This window comes from Aegilops tauschii, chromosome 6, assembly GCF_002575655.3.
Source record: "Aegilops tauschii subsp. strangulata cultivar AL8/78 chromosome 6, Aet v6.0, whole genome shotgun sequence".
NCBI classification, from domain to species: domain Eukaryota; kingdom Viridiplantae; phylum Streptophyta; class Magnoliopsida; order Poales; family Poaceae; genus Aegilops; species Aegilops tauschii.
The window spans coordinates 216231733-216257672 of record NC_053040.3 but is presented as its reverse complement, the minus strand read 5'-3'; the positions used below and the strand labels follow the sequence as shown (position 1 = coordinate 216257672).

At 46.7% G+C, this 25940-nt stretch overlaps 1 long non-coding RNA gene and 1 pseudogene across 1 annotated transcript; both read left to right on the top strand.

Annotated features, from left to right (window-relative positions):
- LOC141025977 (uncharacterized) overlaps nucleotides 1-25940 on the top strand; it is a 384888-nt pseudogene that overhangs the window by 258985 nt on the left and 99963 nt on the right.
- Nucleotides 22370-25849, top strand: LOC120967483 (uncharacterized). Its single transcript, XR_012187623.1, has 3 exons — nucleotides 22370-23478; nucleotides 24269-24359; nucleotides 25597-25849. It is a non-coding gene; the product is annotated as an uncharacterized lncRNA (long non-coding RNA).

The following is a 25940-nucleotide window of genomic DNA, read 5'->3' as shown; positions in this document are numbered from 1 at the left end:
ATAAACGAGAGAATTCTGCAAGTACAGACTGATAACTGGGATGCAACACGGATATTGTTTTTTTATCGTGATAATAAGTGCACGCACTTGTTTCGAAAAAATTGGAGAACTGGGAATTCGAACGGCGGGTGCTTATGCTACCCATCAAATAAAAATCAGGTGCCTGCAAATTCGTTTCGAAACAAATGATTCAGCTTTATATCCACGTCGACCCTTGGCATGATGGTTGGAAGCAAATGCAAGTTCATACCAAAAGATCGTTAACAACAATACCAACTTGCGGACGACAAGGTAGTACAACTACCATTACCAAACTAACTTATAATCTTTTTACTCCTGGCCCTAGTGTTCGTCTGGTAGAAAATCTTGCAGAGGACCAGCTCTCGCTCCTTCTCTTGCTCCAGGTCCCCGAGGTGGTACTGGTGCATCACCCAGTTGGTCCTCTGCTGGTCGAAGTTCTTGTTGGTGTGCAGCACCAGAACCTTTTTTGCTGCCCGTCTTGCCGGCCGTTGACCATCACCGGCAAGGTATTGCTGGTCTTGTGCCACATCGCGTGCATGCCGCACTCCGACTGTATCTTGCGACGCGTCCACGTGCCCCTTTTGAACGCCCTGGAATTGCGCTGGAAGAAATGCTTCCTTAGGCCACTCAGTGTGATACCTGCATTATTGTGGAATACAGGTTTTAGTGTACCTAGTTGGCATTTTCATAACATCTTTGGCATGTTGCAGTCACTTGTTTCACTTTTTATTAACTGTCAAATTGTAATTGCTTCACCAGGTCTGCGTCTAAAAAGAAAAATAGAGCTATAAACAAAGGAATATGTTTGTGCAAGTAGACGGCCGATCGGTGTCTTACCTGGAAGTTTCTCAGGTTGGGTGTAGCATATGCCGTGCTCGCTGTCGATGGTTGGTATGAACAAGTCGATGATAGACTGAAATCTCGCACTGTCAGCACTCACTTTGGCCTCAAGGTGCTCGATCAGCTCCTGATCCGTGGGATCGAACTTGACGCCAGCCGGCAGCACCGGCCAATCCTTCTTCGACTTGCATCGGTAATTCCAGTTATATGGTACTCAATGTATGATCAATCGACTGTTTTAAGTGAATGATGAAAGATTTCGACAGATAAGTGGTACTCCAAATCTGAAGTCCAGAATACCCGAACACGCCGCCAGGATTCTTGTGTCACCTCACGCGCAGCGTGTTGTCACGTCAATTCAATGTGTGGACATGATGAATAATTTGACTGACGTATACTAGTACTGCTACTGTACTACTTACTAGTCGTATTTAGTGTCACAATTTATACATAGGTTTAACTAACAAGTACGCACTTGAAGCCTAACTGATATATATATATATATGGCTTCTGCACAGTATCTCCATCATCATTATCAGTACATCCTACGCAGGTGAGTTAGGATGCACTTGATCCCAGGAAGGTATCTATCCTTCACCAGAGGAATGCTTCAAACTAACAACAGTACATAATATCCAACAAAAGAGGGTCGTGCTACAGCAGCAGAATACATGGCTCAGTCTACATATCAGCACGAATCAAGTTGTGCATATTTGCTGTTGGCATGAACCACATCGCCGCATGTCGGGTTTGCAAAAGCCATCCATCGCATGGAAGCTTGATGCCTTTCACACACTGAAGATTATCTGGCAACAAGCTGTGTCGACAAATCTCTGGATATGGTGATTCATGAAACCCATGGTATGATGTGTAAACACAGCCCCCCCTCGCGAATGGAAGTTGCATAGCACAGTAATCATCGCCGGTGATATGATCGATGATTGGTTGGATGATCGGATAATTGAGCCCAAGGAACAAGGAGTGGTTGCGGAGGCTGTAAACCCGCCTCCAATTGAATATGCCTGGCCCAACGGAGCTGGGATCTTTCTCGACACGAAGCAGCCATAGCCATCAATGTCATGAATGCCCCACGCATTGTACTGGATGTGGTTTGATGTAATGGTTTGGTCAATTTGGTACGTGTGAATGAGCATCAAATGACCGCCGTCAGCTGAACGAGCGATAAACCACCACCCATCGGCTGGTATGATTCCAGGTCCTGGAATCATGAAGGCCAGCGCATTTGTGTCTGCTGCAACAATTCAAATTGGAGACCAAAAGGACAAAAATAAACAATCATGTTCAGAGTATGTGTGGAATTAAGATTATTATAACAGTGACACATATCATAGACAGAGAATTGCAATGCCGTGGTCATAATCATACCCCAAGTTAAAAAAATAAGCCAATGGCTTTCATATTCTAGCAATATGTCATGGTTCAAACATCATGTAACAATGAGAGGAAAACAACTATGACAGCGCCTACTCATATTCTACCATAGCACTTACTACTACTGTTCTCATATCAACTCTAAGCAATAACATGCGTTGTTATAAAAATCTTGTAAACGAGAGTAACATATAGCAATCATGATGTTATGCTCATAATATGTATTCTAACAATCATTAGATGCCAATTGTTCTCATATCAACTCTAACAATAACATGTGTGGTCATAAAAATCTAGGAAATGAGAGGAACATATAGCAATGATGTGGTTATAGACATGCTTTGCATTCTAAATTTGTAACAAATGAACAGGCAGTCGTATTCATAAGGTAAAGGTGAGATGAGATGAGATAGAACAATTACACGACGATAGATTCCACTAGTATAGGCAGCCAATCTGTGCGTCAACCGCGTAAACGATGCCATCGTGCACTATAGCATCAGACAGAAATGTTGCCTCAACAGGATTGATGATGAGCCATAACCATGTATGGCGACCGGATTCCAGATAGACTAATCCCATGTTGAACAAGGCAATGAGCTTGTAATCCATGTAGTCTTCTGATGGTGTGGGCACTTCGCAGATTACAACTTTCTGCAAACAGAGGTCGAGCCAAAAGCTTGACGCGTCTCGTGCGTAGTAGGCAGGAGTGTCCGGCGGGCCGCGAGGCTCGATGGCGGCGGTATCCAACGATGGAAGGGTGATCTCTCGCTGGGTGTAGATATCCACGAGACGCCACGGACTACCGGTGTGGTGGATGAGGACGATCCAGTTGGCCTTCATGCCCGTCCAGTAGTGGCCGCGCATGAAGGACATGTGGACGGGTAGTGGTAGCATGTCGAGGGGAACCACGACAACCTCCGTAGGATCTTCAAGTCGGTGTCTGGGCCACCTGCGAGGATCGGGCATCTGCAAGCAGGGTGTCTTGAAAAGAGCCGACCGGTTGCAGACGAGTAGACGGTACAAAGACACCGAGCATGCGGCCAGACAGACGGTGCTGAGTAGGTCCATACGACTACAGATCTGCTCCAAGAGAACATCGGGGAGGGAATTCCAATCGCGGCTCTGCGTGTTAGTCGGTTCTGCCATTGGGGTTTTTGGTGCCTGCGAGCCAGCGGGGAAGTGGATTCGGGCGGGCGAGCGAAGAAGCTTCTCCTCGTGTGGCCGAGCAGTGAGCGGGGGGATATGCTACGCACGAGCTACCAAGGAAGATGGCGCGGGCGGGCGAGCAGTGAGCGGGGGTAAATGGTGTGCGGCCGACGATGGGGAAGAGAGGAGGAAGAAGAAGAGAGGAGGAAGAAGAAGAGAGGAGGAAGAAGAAGAGAGGAGGAAGAAGAGTGGAAGACGGGGAAGAAAGTGCATTCAATCTCAATTCTACTAGTACTACTACCAGGATATACCGTCCTTCGGAGTGTAAATAGTTACACCGATGACATGTGGGTCTACCACAACAGGGCCCATATGTCAGTTAATGGAGGACACAGGTGCGTAGGCGTATTTGCGGAAGCGTGCTCTACTGGCAAACATGATGGCAGTACTGCGTAAGGCTGATTTAGTAACACCAACATGCTGGTTTAGCTTATTAATTACGTGTCCCATCTGCTGCAGCGTGTATTGTCACTTCACTGTGAAGACTAGTTGAATAGTTCTCTCTGACCGAGATGGGGAATAATGGATCGCGAGGACTTCCTTTCTACAGTATCCCTATGCCTCTATGCTCACTTCACTCATTTTGCTCCGTACCTAGTCACTTGTTGAAATCTGAAGAAAGACAAATACTCCGTATTTGGGAACAGAGGGAGGCTTTTACTCTGTACTATTTGGGAACAGAGGGAGTATCACCATATGGAGGGAACAGAGGAAGCTTGAAATATGAACATGTCAATGGGAGGGAGTAAGCCCCATGCATGCATGCATGCATGCAACATGCAACATGCAACACTCACACGTACACATGGACGCACGCAACACTCACGCACCCATGCGGCACACACCACACGCCGCAACACACACGCTCACGCTCAAGTGCTCAACCTACTCCCTACGTCCGTGAAAGACTGTACATTTAGAGATTTACACATTGACCAGGGCATAATTAATGCCCAAAAGTAGCAGACTTATGTGTGCATGCGACCATTGAGATAAGAAGATTAAATGAAGGCCGTTGCATGCTGTAATTAAGGACAGACATGTAGCCTATACCTACAGCACAAGTTGGTGCATTAGTCAATCAATATCGATTTAGTTTAAAGGCTAAATGCATTGGAAGTGTAGATGTACATCATGTACTACACTCTTTGTTTTATAGCCGATGTACACTCTTTGTTGGAAGACCGAGGGAGGACGTGCATGTACTCACATACACAGCCAGGGCGGTTCGCGCGCAAGGGTTGGACTCGTGTCGCGCCTGCGTAAAGTTTTGTTTAACTGATTTCTTTGCTCTGCCAACTGACAGGTGGGACCCAGAAACCAGGTGACAATTTAAACAGTCAACAAAGTGCCATGTCGACTATGTGGCCGGTCAGTAGGGTGCAATACGGTGCTCTACGATGAGCTAGTGATCGTATAATCGCCGCAAAACTATATGTAGTGACCGTAAAGAGCGTATTGTTACATACGTTGACCGCCAGTGTATTTTTCTCGTTTCAAATTAAGCCATCTTAATCAGAAAGGACGCAGTATGGACTACTACTACTAGTACTAGTACTGCTTTGACGTGTCCCGTCAACTCGCCGAACGAGGAGAAGCTTGCTTACTACGCCTCTCCCTCGCCCACGCGCGCGGTGGTTCGCAGGACGAGGAGAGGGTTTTGACTACAGCACCCTCTCCCTCTCCCTCTCCCTCGCCCTCGCCCTCGCCCTCGCCCTCGCGGTGGACGTGCAGCAGTTCAATCGGTGTCAGATTGCCATAAGCATATTGTACTGTAGTATCATCATTGTTGGACCTTCCGAAGAGGCGAAGAGCCAAGTGCAAGGTTCACACGAGTACGAGCTGTTGAACCTCCCGAAGAGGCAAAGAGGTTTTATAGGAGTAAGGTTTTATAGGAGTTGTCGTCCTAGTAGGAGTGTACTACAACTATAGCGAACGATGCTACTGTATGATGCTGCCACGTCACGTATATCCAAAGCTGTGCCACCTTTTTTTCTTTCTCAAAGAGCGTGTTGGAGCCCGTGCAACAACCACACAAGTTGCACGTACACATAACACATTTACTAGTAATAAATTCTAAAGGACAAATGCCAGTATGCCACACAAGTTCATCTCCAATTCATGTGATAAATTTGTGCACGACTAGTCTACATATATTCACAGCGCTACCGTTCACAATTACCATACTCCACTTACACGTTATAGATGGGCTACATGTCCTCCTCCAGGTTCCAGTCCCAGGTGTTCTTCATGGATGGCACGATCCTTAGCGGTGGGCAACAGGAATCATTGTCGCAGCTTTATAGTCCGGTTCCACACGATGGAGACTCATCCAAGCTGAAGCGGCATAAATCAGGGATAGCGTGTCCCAGCATGACGTTCATCCGGCGGTGCGCACTGAAGACACAACCATGTTTCATGAACGGCAGGCCTTCCGTGTCGTGCACGGAAGGGCATGCGCTTCACAATGGGGTAGCTGTCCCCGATGAAAAGCGAGTACTCTCCAAGAGTGTTCCTCGGCACCCACGTAGCATCACGGGGGTCGAACTCGGCGCCGTTCATCTGGTACACACGACATCCCAGATCTGGACACATGGTGACGTACATAGTCAAGGTCCATGCATAATAATGTTGTGCTCAAATATGGCGGTCAGTAATACTGTGCAGCAAATAGTACTACTCTGGTATAGAGGAAGTAAAATAACCGGCTTATTATATATAGCCACTCTTGGCTACATGGATGAGATAGTAAGACATGGAAAAACAAAAATGGTGGCAGCTAGTGGGTTCAAGTCTTTAAGGGCCTAACTAGCTATACGCGTCCTCCAAGGTAAAAAGTACTCCTACTAGTACTACAAAGTATACTACTAGTACAACAATGAAAGAGAAGGCGAGAGGGTTAAAAAATGGAATACCTGGGTAGATGGTGATGGTCCGATCGTGGTAGATTGTCTAACCATGTTGCACATCAGTGGTACCATGGGTAACGACTGCTAAGATAGTTGATCCCAATATGCCAAAGTCAGCTACAAGGTTCCAGGTTAGAGCGAATCGCGGATGCAAATGCACATCCAGGATCGGCGATCTTATTTTGATCGGGGGATGACTGGTCCCTGCAAAATAATGGAGTACCGTTAGGGATGCAAATGATGGTTTGTGCATTCCGTTTGTAATCTTCCGTACCGTAGGATGGCAACTAGATGAAACAAGTCCCCTGGCTTGTCACCGCGAAGATGCGGCCTAGATGGCGCACGGCGTCTTCGAACGTGTAGGGGTACAAATCTGCCGCCGCCAACATGCGCCAGCCTCTGCTGTTAGTGCCTCTTGCATTGATGGCAATCCTTATGTCGAACACCGCGATGAGATAGTAATCGTCGTAGCCGCGTCGCTTTGTCGGCGGGTCCGCAATTGCTATCTTCTTCAATCTCATGTAGGCATCATCATACGTATTCAAGCCCAGCCAGTCCGGAAGGCCGATCCCAATGGTGGAGAAGGGGTCTACCGGAACGGCCGCACTGCTGTGGATGTTGTGCAAAATGATGGTGGTATCCGGCCGGAGGTATGCACGCCAATCTTCGTTGGCACCGACCCAGACCTATATATAAGACGATGGGCAGCGGAGAAATTACGGGATGGAAATGGAATAACTAAGTACTACGTGATCAATTTCCATTACTGACCTACTCATCGGACAAAATCCGACTACCTCTCAACGTCGGCAACTCTAGCGGAGTCAACGTGCAACCATGGCCAGGGAGCGGTGGACTGTTCGAAGGATTGTCCCATAAAAGAACCTTCTCCTCGAGGATGCATGGAAGACCAACAAGCATGGCCTTTTCCCAAGCCTGTTTAAGCAGCGTCTTGAAAAATTTAGTGCAGGAAGCACCGAGTCTTGCGGCGGTGAGGACGTCGGAGTGGCGTGCGATTTCTCCCAGAGGATCGTTGTCCAAGGTCTCCCAGCCCCGACGAGGAGGAGAACCGCCTGGCGAATCCATGAGTGCAGCGACGAACTACCTTCTCTTCGGGGGGAGGGGAACTGGCGAGGAGGAGATAAGAGCGTAGTAACCGCAGGGCCTCGTCCCTTCCAACTATAGATCGTTCCTCAACGAAGGGGTGAGGCTATTATTTACTACTAGTACTAGCATTATGGAACGTTATGGGATTGCATTATACTATAAATAATAGCACTAGTAAGAAATTTTTGGCACTAGGTAGTAGTTTTTGGCGTGGATTAAGAAATTTTGGGTATGTTTTTGCCATTTTTTGTACACGCCAACTAGTGTCAAAAAACGTCTTACATTATGTGACGGAGGAGTACGTACTTGTACTATAGCAGTACTAGTACTACTTTTCTCAACTAGTAGTGCGATGTACTGTACTTCTAGTCTAGTCTAGTATAGTGCACCAGTTTTGAACTCTTGAATCTCAGGGCCAAGAAGCTACAGTTGGAAGTGGAGGGTACTACTGTTCTCTAGAACCATCGCTGTACTATCAATGCAGGGGTAGTACACCTGCGTAGTGGCCTAGTGGGTACTCTCGGTGCTCTATTCAACCGCTCCTCTCACGTAGCTGGCCTACTCAGCCGCTCCTCTCACGCACACACTAGCAGCCTGTTTATCAGCGATGGTTACTGCGGGGGCAGAACATTTGAGTTATTTGATACAGCGAGACTAGGCTTTTCGCTTCCATTTGTGGAAGTGTAATGGATCTCGTCAAACTTTGTTAGTAGTTCCTTCTTTATGAATGAGATGAAGCAAAGCTTTTGCCTCCGTTTAAAAAAACACGTCAAGAGGAATTTCTTTTATAGTAGAGCCGATAATGGAGTGAAGTCCATGCGTGCAACGCCACAAGCTACAGAGTAGTAGTAGAGCACTTTACGTACAGAGCCATATTGCACAGTTCCCAATGCCCCACCAGGCTTTTCCGGCTCCTCGGGCTTAATTGGGAGGCGCTAGCTTAAATATGCTACTAGCTGGAAGCTGCAAGCGAGGTGCGGCTAGGGCGAGCACGGGAGCCACGGGATGCTGGGAAGGAAAACCCGTTCACGTGGCTAGGCTGTCCAGTGCACCCAGATTGTGGGGCCGCACGTCCGTTTGACTTCAAAACTCAAACTACCCGTGTAAAATATTGGCTCGCAGGGAAGTGTAGTAGTACTATTTAAAAAAAAAGACCGCCATGCGTTCGGCCGGGATCGGACCCACAAAACGAGGTATACACTCCCGCGACCACTAGTAGTACTCGTTGGAGTACAACGCAACCTAGAATCGCCTTTTGTTGCTAGTAGTACGTACATTGTTCCTTACAAGAAACCCCTAATGGTTAATAGTATAGCCAACTGCTGGCTATAAGCCAGTGCCATGTCATCTACAGCCCATCTTATAGCCAACATGTACAATAATATATCAAAAGAGTATACTACTTTTTATTATGTGGCCCACTTCTCATTCTCACAAAGTGCCTAGGAGCACGTGCTAGAGCTGGCTCTTCACGAAGAGCCCGCATACCTTCTCTCTCCTCTTCTCTTTCCTCCAACTAAGCAGAAATATACGAGTTTATTTCTTATAGCCCGCTGACTCAGCTCTATTGTACTTGCTCTAATAATGCAAGAAACCACTAAAATGCTAAGAAACTACTACCACTTGCATACGTGGCAGACTTAAGATAAGAATACCTTATCAACCATTGTACATGCTCTTACCAACAAAAATCCTCGAGTGACCTCCTACCTCCGGCCCGTCCACCTAGTCATCCTCGGCCATGGGACGCAGCTACCGCCGCCGGCAGAAGGCGAGGTCAAAACCGCCGGCGGTGCGGAGCCCATGTTGCGGCAGCCCGGATGCCAGCTCCGTCCGGCGCTCGCGGCCGCCAGCTAGCCAAGATAGCTCCGTCCAGCTGCTTGTCTGCAAGGTTTGCTAGCTAGATTGGCACGGCAGCGCGGCGGCTTGCTCGCGCGTGCCGCTCTAAGGCCAGCCATCTAGCTCGAGCGAAGGCCAGCGCGGCGGCTTGCTCGCTCGTGAGTCACGCTCGGTCCAACCTGCCAACCCGTGCGGAGGCCAGCGCGGCGTCCGGCCCGTCCGGCGGAGCGGCGGCCAACTCACTCATCACCGGTGCCACCGACGAACACGCATCAGTACTGTTTGAAGTAATGTTCAGGAAAAATAATGATTTGAGGGGGAATAACAGGATAGAAGGTCAGATGTGGGTCCCTCGTGTCAACGGTCAAACAAAATGTGTTGGTTTAAGCTGCCTCTCAGCACGGACGTGTGGGCCAACCCTGTCATAAATGGGTTTAAACGAACCTAATCGGTAGGAGTACTAGGTAGTTTTTGGCGTGGATTAAGAAATTTTGGGTATGTTTTTGCTAGTTTTTGTACAATAGATTCTTCCTAGGGCTGGTTGAAAGTGGTAATTTTTTGTTAAATACTCTACATATTGTAAGTAGGAGTGAAAGTTAAGCTTTGGAAGCCAATAAGCAAGGCTAGTTACATAGTGCATATGTGTACATGATTGAAAGTAAATATCAACCATGAGTGACTAATATCTTGATGGAAAACTCGAAACTATGGAATACTAGGAAAAAAATGCATGGTTGGAAATACTAGCAATGTTCATGTCCGTTGCAACGAATCATAATTAGAATAATACTTATTCACAAACTTGGTACAAAACACTCTAATTTTGATATACATATGTCACTAGAGATATATTATGTTTCAATTAGAATATATTCCTTGGGCTGTTTTGGTGAGGTCAGGGAGGGATGTGGTTGGTTTTAAGATACTAATTATGGGTTTTTTCTAAAAATTGGTAGACAAGTGGGATGTTGGTGAGAAAAGGCAACAACTTACCTCACAATCGTTAGATGTAGATCTAATGGTCAGAATTGACGGATGGCAGACACACCAGCATCACCAACTTAGTCTTGTGTAGGAGTACTAGCAAGATCTGTGCATTGCACAGAACATCAAGATGCATTTTTTTATAAAACACTTGTTGTGATTGACCCTTGCGGGAGTAATCCCATGTGTAAAAACTAATGATATCTTGAGAAATATGAGATAAGGTTAAGAGGAGTGGGGTGTGGTGGTGGTTGGTGGTCTGACTGAGCAGAGGCATGGGAATTGACGACGCCGGCAGTGACCACCAGACCAGTTTGTTCCAGAGGCTTCCTTTCTTAATTGCTCAACAATGAGGTTTGTTGAGATAAGGATGAACGAGGGAAGGCCTTGTCCGCAAATGTGGAGAGGGGTGCGGGTATCTTTTAGTTTAATTTCCATCCGTCAGATATAGATCGGACGGTCTATATTGCAAGATGGCACACGTACCATCATCACCAACTCGGTTTTTTATAAGAGAAGAAATATAAGTATGGAGATACAAACGTATTATCGATACTTGCTTCCGTAAACTAGCATCTACATTCTATTCAACGCCTCGGCATGTGGGGCCTTAGCACAATGACTTCTCGACTGTGTAAAACAAAGATTTTCCCGTCGCCGGCAAGGAGGGGGTGACGGCGGCGCGCTTTTTGGCTTGCTCTAGTCCTAGTAGTCATACTAGGTGGTCTAAGCACGTGTAGATTTATTCTTTTTCACGTCTCGTGTTCGCCGTACTGCCACGACTGTTGATGAATAGACGGTAAGTTATTCACGGGGAAACCCTTGTTGAGCGTGTTTGCGAGAGAGAGAGACAGTGTGCGTGTGTCATATGTTAGAGACTGAGGCAATGATAACAGATTCTTTATGTCTATGTGTGTGGAGGATAGAGAGAGACATGTACACGGGGCTTTGTGTTGTGTAACATGGAGACACATATACATAATTAGAGAGTGAGTGTGTGAGATACACATGCGGACATGAGGAGAGATGAGGATCCGGATAAATGGGTGTTTGTGCGTGTCCGTGTGTGTTTGTGCACGCGTTTGTGTGTGAGAGGGAGAGAGTGTATGTGGAGTAGAGAGACCACTGATGATGTAAACCTAGTATAAGGGAAGGGGGAACGGTGTGACATGTGTAGTAGCGAGATAGCACGGGTGCGGGCGGGGGGAGCAGACTATTTGGAAGAGACATCGAGTGTGTGTGGGGGAGAGGGGTGTGAGAGCGAGAGAAAGAGAGAGCTAGCGACGGAGAGAGAGAGAGAGAGAGGAAGAGAGGGGGCGAGAGGGGTCGTTTGTGTCCATAAATGGCGTATAGATAGGGAGACAATGTTGATGTTGTCCGAAATTGGCCTATGAACGGAGACGCAAGGGAAGCGAGTCATCGTGTGTGTTATAGGGACTTCACGAGAGATCTAGAATAGATGGTGTAGAGAACAATGTGCGAAATCGAGAACGATTATACATTAGGGAGCTATGCAAAGAGTCACGACATATATGTATACAGGGAAGGAGCTGGGGCGGGTCCGCATGTGGGAGAGATAGAAAGAGGAGAGTGGTGCACAAGGAGACAAAGTGTGCTTGTTTGCAGTGGGGGTGGTGTGTGAGGTGAGTGCGCGAGAACCACATGACTAGGGAGATAGACGTTTGGGGGTGACGTTTTGTGTGTATGGGAAATATACACTCTACATAGTGCGTGTGCTTGGGTAAGAGAGATAGCGGGAGACCTAGAGAGTGAGGGAAGAGATGTGTGCATGCCCGAGAGACAAAGTGATAGAGACCTATGTTGGGGTCCAGACTTTACAAGAGAGAGGGGTGTTAATGTGCTTGTGTGCTGGTGTTTGGGGGAGAGAACGACTTCTCTATGTGTGTGTGTGTGTGGTGGTGGGGGGGGGGGTTGACTTCAGATAATGAGTGAGGTGTCTATATTTGAGGGACTTTAGCGTAATTGAGATATTGTGCACTCATGGTTGATCAATTTGTTTCACAGTTTGTACTATGAGATAACGATACTTTTGAACATGCGTGATATACCTTGATGTACCAGAATTACGAACCTAAGATTGGAATTTTGGAATTCGACTCCATCATTAGCTTTTGTAATTCATTTAAACGGAGGTACATTTTTTAAGCCGGGATTTCATGATTTCAAATTCATATATCAAACCTAGAGATGTACACATACGAGCATGTTCAAACTTTATAATCATCCACTTTATTCATACACATACACATTTTTGCTTTTGTCATCATATTTAGGATAAACACATTTGGAATTTCATTTGAATTGGACCGTATGATGGTATTTGCTTGTAGTAGCTCAATGATCCATATTTGAATTGAATGGACAATCTAAGTTTCGAGTTGGAGACATTGATTTTCAAAACTTGCACATTTTTTTTGCGTGCAAAACAAACAAATTGTCGGCCATGATATCATAGTCGGCCGTACGAGAGCAGAATACTTATAATTTTAGGCGTCAAAAGCTTTCAAACTTCCCGCTCACATCGAAATATCACGCGCCCGCAAGTTTAGCCCTGCGATATTCCTGTTTTACCCCTGCCACATGAACGGAAAAGGGCTGCTTTGGTAACTCCATTGTTTTCCCCTCTTTGCCCCCAACATTCTTCCCAGAGCCCCTCCCCTTCCCCTCCCCGACCCCCCCAACCACGGCAAGCCGCCGAATCTAGTCCCCCGCCGCAGCGGTGGACCTCACACCCCGCCGGATCTACCTTCCGCACCTTGGAACCCCCAACTGCCAACTCACCACTTCACCTGAGCCGCTTCAGCGACTGGCTTGTCCACCGCTCCAGATCTCCTTAACCGCCATCATGGTCCACCGCACCGGATCTGCTTAACCGGCGCCCTCGTCCACCACAGCGTAGGCCCTTCACTGACTCCCTCGTCCGCCCCTTCGCTGGCCCTTCATACAGGCCCTCGTTCGCCGCAACAGATCCGCCTCACCGAAAGCACTGTACAACGCGCCCGCCGAAGCCTTCGTCCACTGCACCGGACTCGCTCCACGGACGCCATATTCAACTCCACCGGCCCTGCTTTACCGATGCCGCAGCCTCATCAGGTTATTTCGATTTGTACTCCTTCAGTTTTTCTCTTTATCGTGCAACTGTTCACTTACCACAGATGAGCTTTCTTGTATGTCGACAGGCGCCGCAATCGTAGTACCGGAGCCGCTTCAGCGACGGCGACAGCCGGCCCAAACTCAACCGCAACACGAGCACCATCGACGATCCTTAGCTATCAAGTATGACAATGATACCCATACGCCGCGGAGAATCAGGTACTATTATCCAACGGCCGGCGCCTACGTTCACTTTCCTAGCATAAGCACCGCACCTTTGAATTTCTTCAGGGCATCATTCAGTTTTTCATGAGACGCGTTATTCTGCTTGCACCTGTAGGGCCATACTTCTGGCAGTGAACATGTTACATGTGCTAAATTACATACCAGTGCACATATAGTTAATATGCTTTAGTTTTGTTATGATGCCACCTGTTGGTTCAATCAGACTGCTTAATGTTATGCTTAATTACACATCAGCAAACTAGCATGTGGTTCCGCTGCTTTTTGTTCGTTTTACCCTACATTTTCTGATGCTAGCTATTACATCACTGCTCCGAGCCTCTGTTCATTACTTGTTTGTGTGTTCTTGATCTTCCCAAGTTGCATGACTAATTTGATGCTTCTATTAATTATGGAGCTGCCAACCCCATCAAGCAAAATATTTGTTCTTTTGGGGCTGGCACCTCGAACAAGCATAAAAATAGAGGGAAGCAGATATATTGTCGTGTATGCACACACCCTTCTTTCATTAGTTTAGATGAACCATTGATGATCAATTCGGACCAGTGTATGCGATTAAAATTAATTTTACCTAAATAGATGGTGCAGAATGAACTACAACAACTAGATTTGCAACCACGGGATGCTGACGATATCTTCAAAGAACATTGCAAGAGCAGCTAGGCTTCACAGCAACATATGGTAAGCCAGTGTGTTTTAGTACATGTGAAATGTAATGCGAGTGGGCTGCTTTCTTGGCTTGTGCCCTCAACGTGTAATCCTACCGAATTACAAATAGTTCAGTTGTCTGCTTTGCTGTATTGCTTGATTCGAATGCTTATTTGTTGTTACGCTATACCTGAGTTGGCCAATATGTCAGCAGTGCCTGCTGTACTATCGTAAAGAAATGCATGCCTATTTCATTTGAGTCCTTAACTTTTCCTCTCAACTTCATCACAAGACTGTCTTCGTAGTCTATATGAGGCCACACTGTTAAGTGCTTTCTCAGATTATTTCAACTGCTTAGATGCCTTGGCAACTTAAATATAGCGGTTGTACACTCCCTTTCAACTAGGGATGTCAACTGGGTTCCGTTTAATCCCGATTAAAGTCCACTAGTGGTATGATAGTTCAAAAGAGTTTTTGTTTTTTGAGGAAAATGAACTAGGGAGGTAGAAAAAACTAACTAGATGGGACTGGCGGATGTCGTTTATTTGCCACTTACATCCCTAGTTTCATCTTACCATTTTAATTTGTTTTCGGCTGATGCTGCTTCGAACCATTTAAATATAGTTTGCCATGCTCGGCAATAATTCGTCCGTCGTTTACCATGTAAGCTTACTGCCTGGATCATACGATAACTATCTCTTACTGATGTCCAGCAGAAACCTTTCAGGATGCCGTTCACACTAGGACACAATGTACAGCCCCAGAATCTATTTGTGGAAGCAGTGCGCCATCCATGTTACCAGATGGTAGCAGTTCAGAGGCAACACCGCCGGAGAGCAGTCTGAGCACATATATTATAGTGCTTGAGGCTCTACTAGAGGCAGAAAGAGATGGTGTGGCTGCCATGAATGAGGTAATCTTTATCTTGAGGCTAGAAATTATGGAATTAGCGGCACGCATTATGCAAGCAACCCAAGAATTGGAGGAAGTAAGAATGTTGCATTTGAAGATGGAGGAGGTCCTGCTGTTTCTGCTATCTTAAGCCCAAGGTAATCCCGGTTCTTCTTTAGATACCAGTTGAAATTGTCATTAGATTATTGTAGTTGCATGTTGTGTCATGTCTCTGAATGGATTATGTTGCAAGACCCCCTATGTTGTCCATGTGTTGTAATGATCCGAATTTTTTAGGCGAGGTAATCCTCGGTACTTGTATGATTGACATAAGGTGAACTGTTTTTCATGTGGGCATATTGTATTGGATGAAATAACTGTTTGACTCAGACTGTATCCAACCTACTGAATTCGAAGATCACGACATTTCTAAATCATAATCATATATAAAGGTGGAATAAATCTTTGTTGTGGTTTTAAAGAAATAAATAACAAAACGTATAATTATCTGTGGATATTCGTAATCGAATACAAATTGGATTTGAATTTAGTTTGCCAGGTCCCAGGGCAAACGTGAATGCTAATTCTCCCAAGTTTTGAACGAAGCGGCTAAACACCCACTATAATTTGTGGGCTTCCCGAAGCAAGTGTTTGCGAGATGGAAATTACTGTCTACCCCTGACACTTGACATCCTTATCGACCGGATTTACACTGCTGTCGATAGGGGGTAGACTAGTAACTTCAATCAGACGTGACACGACGGCCTCTAAGCCCATTCAGACACGGTGGGCGCCAAACGTGGGCGGCAAAACACATTTGATTCAAGTTCATCCGAAAGACATGTGTCTCTTCCTCCATTTCCCCATTCATACACGGTGGGCGGAAAAACAAACTCTCCTCGTCCGAAATCGATGTAGGCTAATATTTTAAATAGGGGCAGATGTGTAACTTCCATCAGACGTGACACAACCGCCCTACCTGTCAGGCCCGTTCATACACCGTGGGCGCCAACCGTGGGCGGCAAAACACCCTCTCCTCGCCCGAAATAGTTACCGGCAAATATTTGGGAGATGCGAGATTACCATCCTATCCCCAACCGACGCGATGTCCGAAATTTTAAATGGGGGATAAGTTCATAACTTTCCCCCATTTCAGAGAAGCGCGTCCCAAAGTTTGAGATCCCCCCTCCCCTCCATTTCCCCATTCATACACCGTCGGTGGCACGACAACCTCCGCACTGCGGCCAGCCTCCTCCGTCCGCCACCCCATCCTCCACCTTGCTGGAGCCGCTACCCCTACCCCGTCGTCCACTGCAAGAGATGGACGTCTCTCATCCACGGCGCTGGACCAGGATCCTTTCATCGCCTCCTATCGCTTCATCGGCGCCGTCGTCCACCTTGCCGTTGCCGCTCCTACGACCGCCTCGTCCACGGCAACAGGATATATCCCCCAACCCGGCCGTCTGCCGTCTAAAGTCTTCTTCCCTGCCGCCGACAGCCATCGCACCTGCAGCACCCTCAACGTATCAGCATAGGCCTACACGGCGTCGCAAGAGAGGTGGTACTCTTCCATATGTGCTTAAGTTATTGATCTCACCCGGAAAATAGATCGTAATTTGTTTACTGTACTTTTCTTGTCCGTACCAAATCGTAGTGGCTAGTTGAAAGCAAACATTGGTTGCGAAGTAGCTTTGTCCGGTTTGCACCTTCAGATCCGCCATGGCACGGGCACTATACCCGTAAAGCTTATGGTTTCCCCCCTTTATATTCACTACCATCATCGTAGGTGCTTCGTGTCGTGCTAGCACTGCTCCTCAAGACCTCAACCCGAAGCTTACGTGTTGAAATACGAATCTGATATGATGCTCATATCACTAAAACAGAGAACGTTTAATTGGTCACCTAATGTTCCTATATTCATTTCGAAAAGCATGTGCGCCACCCACTGGTCCAGCTAGTTCCACTTTCCTGATTTTTCTCTTGATGCTTAGGGTTTTCCCCTTTTATCTACTCTACTATGATCTGCGTAGGTGCTTTCTGTCGTACTAGCATTACTCCACCCTTCAAGCTAAACAACACAACACTCAGAATTCGAAAGCTTAGTTGTTCAACTATGATTGTGATATGATACTGATATTAGTTAACCAACACATTTAATTGGTTAGCTAAAGGTCCCACTTGAGTTTCCAAATGCATGTCGCGACATATAGAGAGACAGCATAATTGCATTTCTTTGTCACTTGTTGACCGTACTTTCTTGTCCATACCAAATCTTAGTTGTTATTTCAAAGCAAACATCAGTTGCTAACGCGGTTTGCAGCTTCAGATCTGCCATCCCACTGCCACGGTCAACACTGTACTCATCCTGCTTATGTTTTCCCCATTTTATGATGACCACAATCAGCCTACGTGGTTCGTGTCGTAATAGCACTGCTCCACCCATCGAGCTAAACAAGCTTAGTTGTACAAATTCATATCTGATGTTATTGCTGATATTAGTAAAACTGAGAGATGTTTAATTGGTTAGCTAAATGTTCCTACTGTAGTTTCGAAATGCATGTGAGCCACATATGGAGAGACCGAAAAGAATAGTATTTCTCTGTGCGCTCTGGTTCATCATGGGTGGCCAACCGACATTGTATTGAAAGACTTGTAATATCCTCAATCTGCTTGCTCTTCTGCTCTTCTTTAAGATGATACTCTTCTCTTGCGGTCGACTGGTCAGGTCGAGTTGTTCTCCCTTAGTATGTTTTGAATCTGTCAGGTCAGGTCGACTTGTTCTTCTTTACTATATGTTGAAGCTATCATCTGCAAAGTGTCATCACTTCTGGAGCTCACATATTTTGAGTAGTAGGCCACATTATATTAATGCACACAACAAATTACAACATGCATGGCATCTTTTAAAAGAATTGCAGAGATAGCACAAAGGAGTTTATAGGGAGGCAGTATTGGATTAGAATCACTTCTACATTACAAAGAAAATCTTACTTGTTTTTATGTTTTCATGCATGTCAGATATTGAACATTATCAAAATGAATATGAGAATGGGCACACGAGAGGAATATTGCGGAACGATCCACTGGCTAACAAACTTGGCATGGTGGAGGATGGCCTATCTTATTCACCCATCAAGGTGCTTGCTCTAACTTTGCAAAGTTGTATTGGTCGCATATATTTTGCATCTGAGCTCTTGCATTACTTCTACTTTGTTACACCATCTGCTTAGTTTAAGCATCATATATGAGTATATGCCATACCTATCCATTTTCTGTACCTATTCCATGTGTCGTCACACTATGTTTTTCGAGTCAAATGTTGTTCTTTCGTAATAGATGTCCAAAAGGAAGAGGGTGAGTGCAGATCCTCAAGGAGTAAAAACTAGGTATTTGGAAAAGGTAGTGATACCTGTTAAATCACATAGATCAGTAGCCACAGAAAACACAGGCCCAACTGTACCACACTTTACCCCTACTCCAGTGGCCAAACCCCTATTAGAACTGCTGGGAGCCCAGCGTCAGGTACTGTCTATGATATCAATTCAAAATTTGAACTCCTAAATTTCTGCTTGTGCCTTACCTTCTCTCTTGTATGAAAACTAATTTCAGATGAATCTCCTTGCTCAAAGGATCATACGATCCCAAAACAATAATGGGCTCTGCATTGCTCTTGTTAGTACCTCTCTCCCTTTTGCCTTGTAACACTGTACTTAATTAATTGCTATTTGATTATGTATCATCAGTCTGCACCTGAGCTTCATTATCCTCTGTTTCTTCTAATATTATTTGATCTATATTTACTCTTTGTAAAATGTAGAATAATGGCAACGCTTATAAAGAATTTTCTTTGGGGAATTTATTGAATTATCCTTCCATCAACTTGGAGAAGGGCTTTGTCCAGCCAGTGTTAACATGTAATGTAAGTTCATCCTTCTCAAGCCTTCAAACTTTGTTCTAGTATAGATTTGGATAGGCATCATTTCCTCCACTGCTGTTTGCTTTGCTGTTTACATCTGATTGGATGTTTGCAACAACTACCAGTTTCAAATTGTAGTTGTAAAAACATGTTCCTTATGCAGAACAGATCCATTTATTTGCTTATATAATTGTGAAACCTGTTACGTGTCTCCTTGTTTCTCTTTCAGACTCGTATCTCTTACGCCAGGTAGAAATTTAGGGAAGATAGTGAGCTAAACCATCTTGAGGATAGCGAGATGACCGCAAGGTCTTGTCTTGATGAAGACAGTGAGTTGAAGCTACTCACCAGCAGGTGTGAGAAAACCTCTGTGCAGTCGCTGCCTCAATCAGTTCGACTTCTTCAGTCTCAACTTAAAGTGGAAAGGCTTGCTTCAGCTCAGCTCCGACTTGAAGTCAAAGATGCAATGAAGATGTCAGAGGACTGCCGTGCGCACCATCATGCCTTAAATCTAGTGTTGATGCATCTATCGTTGACACCACTGAGGTCTACTCAGCTTCTTCAGCTGTTTGGGGGGCCCGACGTGGCCAGGCCTAGTGCCTTCTGAAGTGCTCTCAGTTTTGTATATTCTTTTGTCGGCGCGTTTATTTGCACTGGTGGCGAACTTTGCTGCCCAGTGGATGTAATATGTGTGATAGCCGTGTTAGCCCAGCGTAAGTTGCTTGCTTATTTATTTCCTTGTTGTATTGTTTATTTGTTTGCTTGTAGTCATTGCAGTTCTTTTTCCGCGGTTTGCTAGTGGCTGCAATAACCTATTTTTTAAAACTAGGCCACAATAACCATGGGCTAATATTTACTGTAGTGACACTGGGCCTCCTACGGGCCGTAGAAACAGTGGGCCTTCTACGGGCCGTAGAAACAGTGGGCCTTCTACGGGCCGTAGAAACAATGGGCCTTCTATGGGCCGTAGAAACAATGGGCCTTCTACGGGCCGTATCATCAATGGGCCTTATACGGGCAGTATGATCGATTGGCCAAACATGGGCCAATAACAGGCCGCATTATGGCCGTAAACGGGCTAGAGTTGGAATCGTCCGTTCATGGGCCGACCATAACGGGCCATCGTTAATAGGCCGTATTTGATGACGCTATGAAAACGGCCCAATGTATTAACGGACCACAAACGGGCCGACTATAACCACGGGCTGAATTTGGCCCACAAGTAGAAAATGACAGTAACGGGCCGTAAGAAAACGAATGCTGGAAATGAGCCCAAGAATAGATGGGCTCTGAGAAGGCCGAAAGATAACATGGGCTGGAAACGGCCCAACGGAATAACAAGCCTTTAATGGGTATAAAGTGATACACTGTTCATTATGGGCCAGTTTCACCACGGGCCGTTAATGGGTGTAAAGTGATACACTGTTCATTACGGGCCAGTTTCACCACGGGCCGTTAATAGGCCAAGAGTTACATAGGGCCTCATATGGGCCGAAAGACGTCATGGGCCATACATGGGCCAGAAGTGAAAACAGGCTCGAATCATATTGGGTGGCCCAGATGACGCTACTGGGCCTAATTCGGATAGGGCGTAACGGGCCTTGGGTTAGCGGGCTGTAAATGGGCTATATGCGAACAGGCCGTTAACAGGCTTTCCATGGGTCGGCCCGCCACCTTTTGACCAAGTCAAATGGGCCGGCCTTTTCACAGGAATGGGCCTCTGTTGGGCTGTGCCACGTGTCGACGTATCATAGGCGCCTTCTGTCCAATGAGTGGATGACATCTGTCCCAACGATGAGCCGGACGTGTTTCCTCCAGCCAATGATGATTTTACATGTGGAAAATCCCCATTGGTCGGGGCTGTTAACGGGTGATCGAATCCAAAACCCGACCCGATAGATTAACGGCGTTCTGTTACGGTGGATGCCACGTGTCGGTCACCCTTGACGAAAGCACTTCTGTGACGCACGATTTATCGTCATGGAAGTGGACACTTCCGTGATGATAATTTTGGTAATGTCATGGAACACTTCTACGACAACACATGTATGACTATCTTGATTCTGTCATAAATTTGTCATGGATGTACATGCATGACAAAAAACGCGACCTACTGTGACAAACACGTATCATCATGGAAGTGTATTTTTTTGTAGTGTGTGCATATTTCAAATTTGAACTACAAGCACATGATCCAATGCACCAAAGTTGGTTGAAAAATCACATGTGTTTCCTAGGGTGAATTTTAGGTCCCATGCAAGAGATTGGAATGAAATTCAAACACTAGGGCACTGTTTATTGCCGGCAAAACGTTGAGATGCCTGGTTTTTAAATTCTAGTAAATCCATAACTCGTCTGAAATTCATGAAACTTGGCATGCTATCATGGAGCGGCATCAACATGCCGTGGTAAATTTTTTGTCCCATTTAGGGCAGGTTCGACCGGGTGTAAGCTTCTCACCAACCAGAGCTTCTCACAACAAGCATGATGGTTTCGATAGGGAACGTCCCACCTTTGGGGACGAAACGATATCCATTGCCTCTAATTGCTTTCAAAATATTTCTAGTGTCAACATAGAAAAACGGGAGTGTTGTGTTAATTTTTGTGATTTTTCGGTGTTCGTTTGGACATTTTTATGCATTAACTTGATTTTCTAGGCATTTTATGTGCATACTTCAAATTTGAACTACAAGCACATGCTCTAATGCACTAAAGTTGGTTGAAATATTGAATCGGTGTCCTTGGGTGAATTTATAGGTCCCATGCAAGAGATGTAACGCCCCAAGACCGACGCTCCAGACGCCTTCCATGTTTTCGTGTGCGCCGTGTGTTTCGTTGGTTTGTTGCATTCATTATCGCATCATTCGCATTGCATTGACACTCGTTGCCGTCTTTGTTTTTAAAAACATGCATCCGATCGTAGTTGCCGCGTTCCCCCTTGCTTTCGTTGACCGTTCCGAGACCAACCGTGTTTTCGGTTCCCTCTTGTCATACCAACGAACCCCTCTCGTCAGCCCGCGATCCCCTCCCGCGCGTCCGAAAGTTGTCCCGTACCCGACCCGGTTTGTTGTGACTGTTGGGTCCGGATCATCCCCTAACATCTACAAAATATCTCCGTTTTCTTATTTGGACTCCCTACCTATTATTTTCTCGATTGTCCGATTTTAATCGAAGGGTCCGATTCCCCCTAACCAAAACCCTCTTGCTATTTAAACTGTCCAACCCTAGCCCTAGCCTGTGCAATCTCCACCAAATCCCCATGCCGCCGCCACTCTCTCCCTTGGTTTTAGCGCCGAGCCAACCACCATCCATCTCCGACCTCCTCCCGTGTTTTCCGGCCACGAGCAGGAGCCCCTGCCTCGCACCTACTGCGGGCCTCCTCACCTGCAAGCAGCAGCAGCGCCCGAGCGCTCCTCTCCCTCGTCCCGCTCGTCTCCGGCACCAGCGCCGTCCGCCCCGGCAACCTCGACGTCGAGCTCCAGTAGGAACTGCTTCGCAAGCCCCTGTACCCGCGAGCGTCTGAGGCTGCGCCGCTCCACCTCGTCTCCAACTCCCGTCACGGCTCCTCCCCGCTCGCTGCTTCTCCTTCGCTTCCTCTGCTCCCTTTCCCTCTGGTTCCCTCTCACACCTGCTGTCTGCCTTCTCCAAAAAAACCTGCAGGAGCATCCATGGTCGTCCCCCATCGTCGCTGCCTTCCCCTCGTCTCCCCGTGCAGACCACCCAAGGCCGCCCCATGGAGCTCGCCTCCACCAACAGCAGAAACTCCTGAGTTCCCTCTCATGGACCCAGCCCTGAGATCCTCCTGCGCCTGCACCTGCAGAGCCGCCGGACCAGCAGGACCATGCCGTCGCCTTGGCCTTCATCGCCGCGACGCCCAGCTTGCCTGCGCCTGTTCCTGGACGGACCCGCCCTCCGGCCTTGCCTTCTGCCGCTGAAGACCCGCGCTGGGGTCTGCTTTGCTGCGCCGCCCCGCAGGCCCTCTGCTCTCCTGCGCCTCATCCCCGACGCCGGCAGAGAGCCAGCGCCAAGCCCCTGCCTCCTCGTCCGCCGCGTCGAAGCTCCTTCGTCCGCGCTGTCGTTCGCTCCAGATCCGGCCCCTCCGTCGGATTCCGTCGCCCCAGTCCCGTTCCGGCCGGTCCCCGCCGAGGCCGCCTCGCCGGAGCCCCTGCATCGCGTTGCCGCTCCCCTGCTTTACCTGCTGCTGCTGCCTCTATTCTTCAGTAACGAGCAGCAGCTCGCTCACCTCGTCTCGCCTTTGACCACGCCTGGGCAGCGCGCCTCCAGATCAGGCCCAGGCCCAGCTCCAGCGCCAAGGCCCAGCGCCCCTTCCAGCCTCCCTCTCCACCGACTGGGCCTCAGCCCATGGTGAGCCACGGCTGCGCCCCTTCCACTGTTGGCCCAAGTGCAGTTTCGGCCCATGTAGTTTTTTTCCCAGTTCTGTGATTTTATGCATTATCCCAGGATTTACAGATTTACAAGAAAAACCCTTGATGTTCATGCATTAATAATTAATTAACCGTGCATCTTTTGTAAATAATTTATATATGAAAAATGCTTAGATTTTCATCTAGTTTCATAATATGCTGCTCTCATCCATGTTTAAAATGTTTAAAATGTTGTTTGATTAAATTTGCTCGAATAACATGTTAAAATGATTTATTTCATAACTAAATAACCGTAGCTCGGATTATAATAAACTTTATATGTAAATGGGGTAGAAAAATGCCTAATTTAACTTGGTGCACTTCTTTTTGCTGTTTAACAACATTAAAATATGGTTTTTGGCAGAACAGTATCAAATCTAAATTATGGACATGAGGATTTTCCGGAAATTGTTGTTTGTTGTTCCGGCCTCATTTAAATTGCCTAAAATGGGTAGTTTCCATATGCTTCACCTCTTGCCATGGTTAATAACATTTAATATTGTTGTTTACTTAAACAAGAGCGAACTAAATAACTCGAATGTGGTGTTTCGTCAATATGCAACTCGTTGCATATTGAGCTCCACTTAATTTGTAGTGTTGTTTGTTGCACTTTGCCATGCCATGCCTCATTAAACCAGACATGCATCATACTTGTTTGTGCATCATGCCATGTTTCTGTGGTGGTTGGTTACTATGGTGTTTGTTTCTTTCCGGTTTGCTTCTCCCGTTAGCTTCGGTTTCGTTCCGGAGTTGTGAGGATTCGTTCGTCTACGTCCGCTTGTCTTCTTCATGGACTCGTTCTTCTTCCTTGCGGGATCTCAGGCAAGATGACCATACCCTTGAAATCACTTCTATCTTTGCTTGCTAGTTGTTCGCTCTATTGCTATGCCGCGTTACCTACCACTTGCTTTTCAAGCCTCCCAAATTGCCATGAACCTCTAACCTTTGTCACCCTTCCTAGCAAACCATTGTTTGGCTATGTTACCGCTTTGCTCAGCACCTTCTTATAGCGTTGCTAGTTGCAGGTGAAGATGAAGATTGCTCCATGTTGGATTATGTTTATGTTGGGATATCACAATATCTCTTATATTATTAATGCATCTATATACTTGGTAAAGGGTGGAAGGCTGGGCCTTATGCCTGGTGTTTTTGTTCCACTCTTGCCGCCCCTAGTTTCCGTCATACCGGTGTTATGTTCCTTGATTTTGCGTTCCTTACGCGGTTGGGTGATTTATGGGACCCCCTTGACAGTTCGCTTTGAATAAAACTCCTCTAGCAAGGCCCAACCTTGGTTTTACCATTTGCCTACCTAAGCCTTTTTCCCTTGGGTTCTGCAGACTCAAGGGTCATCTTTATTTTAAACCCCGGGCCAGTGCTCCTCTGAGTGTTGGTCCAATCTGTCAGTCGCCGGTGGCCACCAGGGGCAACTCTGGGCTGGCCTACCGGAAGCTTGGACAATCCGGTGTGCCCTGAGAACGAGATATGTGCAGCTCCTATCGGGATTTGTCGGCACATTCGGGTGGCTTTGCTGGTCTTGTTTTACCATTGTCGAAATGTCTTGTAAACCGGGATTCCGAGACTGATCGGGTCTTCCCGGGAGAAGGTTTATCCTTCGTTGACCGTGAGAGCTTATATTGGGCTAAGTTGGGACACCCCTGCAGGGTATTATCTTTCGAAAGCCGTGCCCGCGGTTATGTGGCAGATGGGAATTTGTTAATATCCGGTTGTAGAGAACTTGACACTTGACCCTAATTAAAACGCATCAACCGCGTGTGTAGCCATGATGGTCTCTTCTCGGCGGAGTCCGGGAAGTGAACACGGTTTCTGGGTTATGATTGACGTAAGTAGGAGTTCAGGATCACTTCTTGATCATTGCTAGCTTCACGACCGTTCCGTTGCTTCTCTTCTCGCTCTTATTTGCGTATGTTAGCCACCATATATGCTAGTGCTTGCTGCAGCTCCACCTCATTACACCATCCTTTCCTTAAGCTTAAATAGTCTTGATTTCGCGGGTGTGAGATTGCTGAGTCCTCGTGACTCACAGATACTTCCAAAACAGTTGCAGGTGCCGATGATACCAGTGCAGGTGACGCAACCGAGCTCAAGTGGGAGCTCGATGAAGATCTTGTTCGTTGTGGTGTTTATTTTCATGTTGATCAGTAGTGGTGCCCAGTTGGGACGATCGGGGATCTAGCAGTTGGGTTGTCTTCTTTTATTTTGGTTCCGTAGTCGGACCTATGTGTGTACTCTGATCGATGTATGATTCATTTATGTATTGTGTGAAGTGGCGATTGTAAGCCAACTCTTTATCCCATTCTTGTTCATTACATGGGATTGTGTGAAGATGACCCTTCTTGCGACAAAACCACAATGCGGTTATGCCTCTAAGTCGTGCCTCGACAC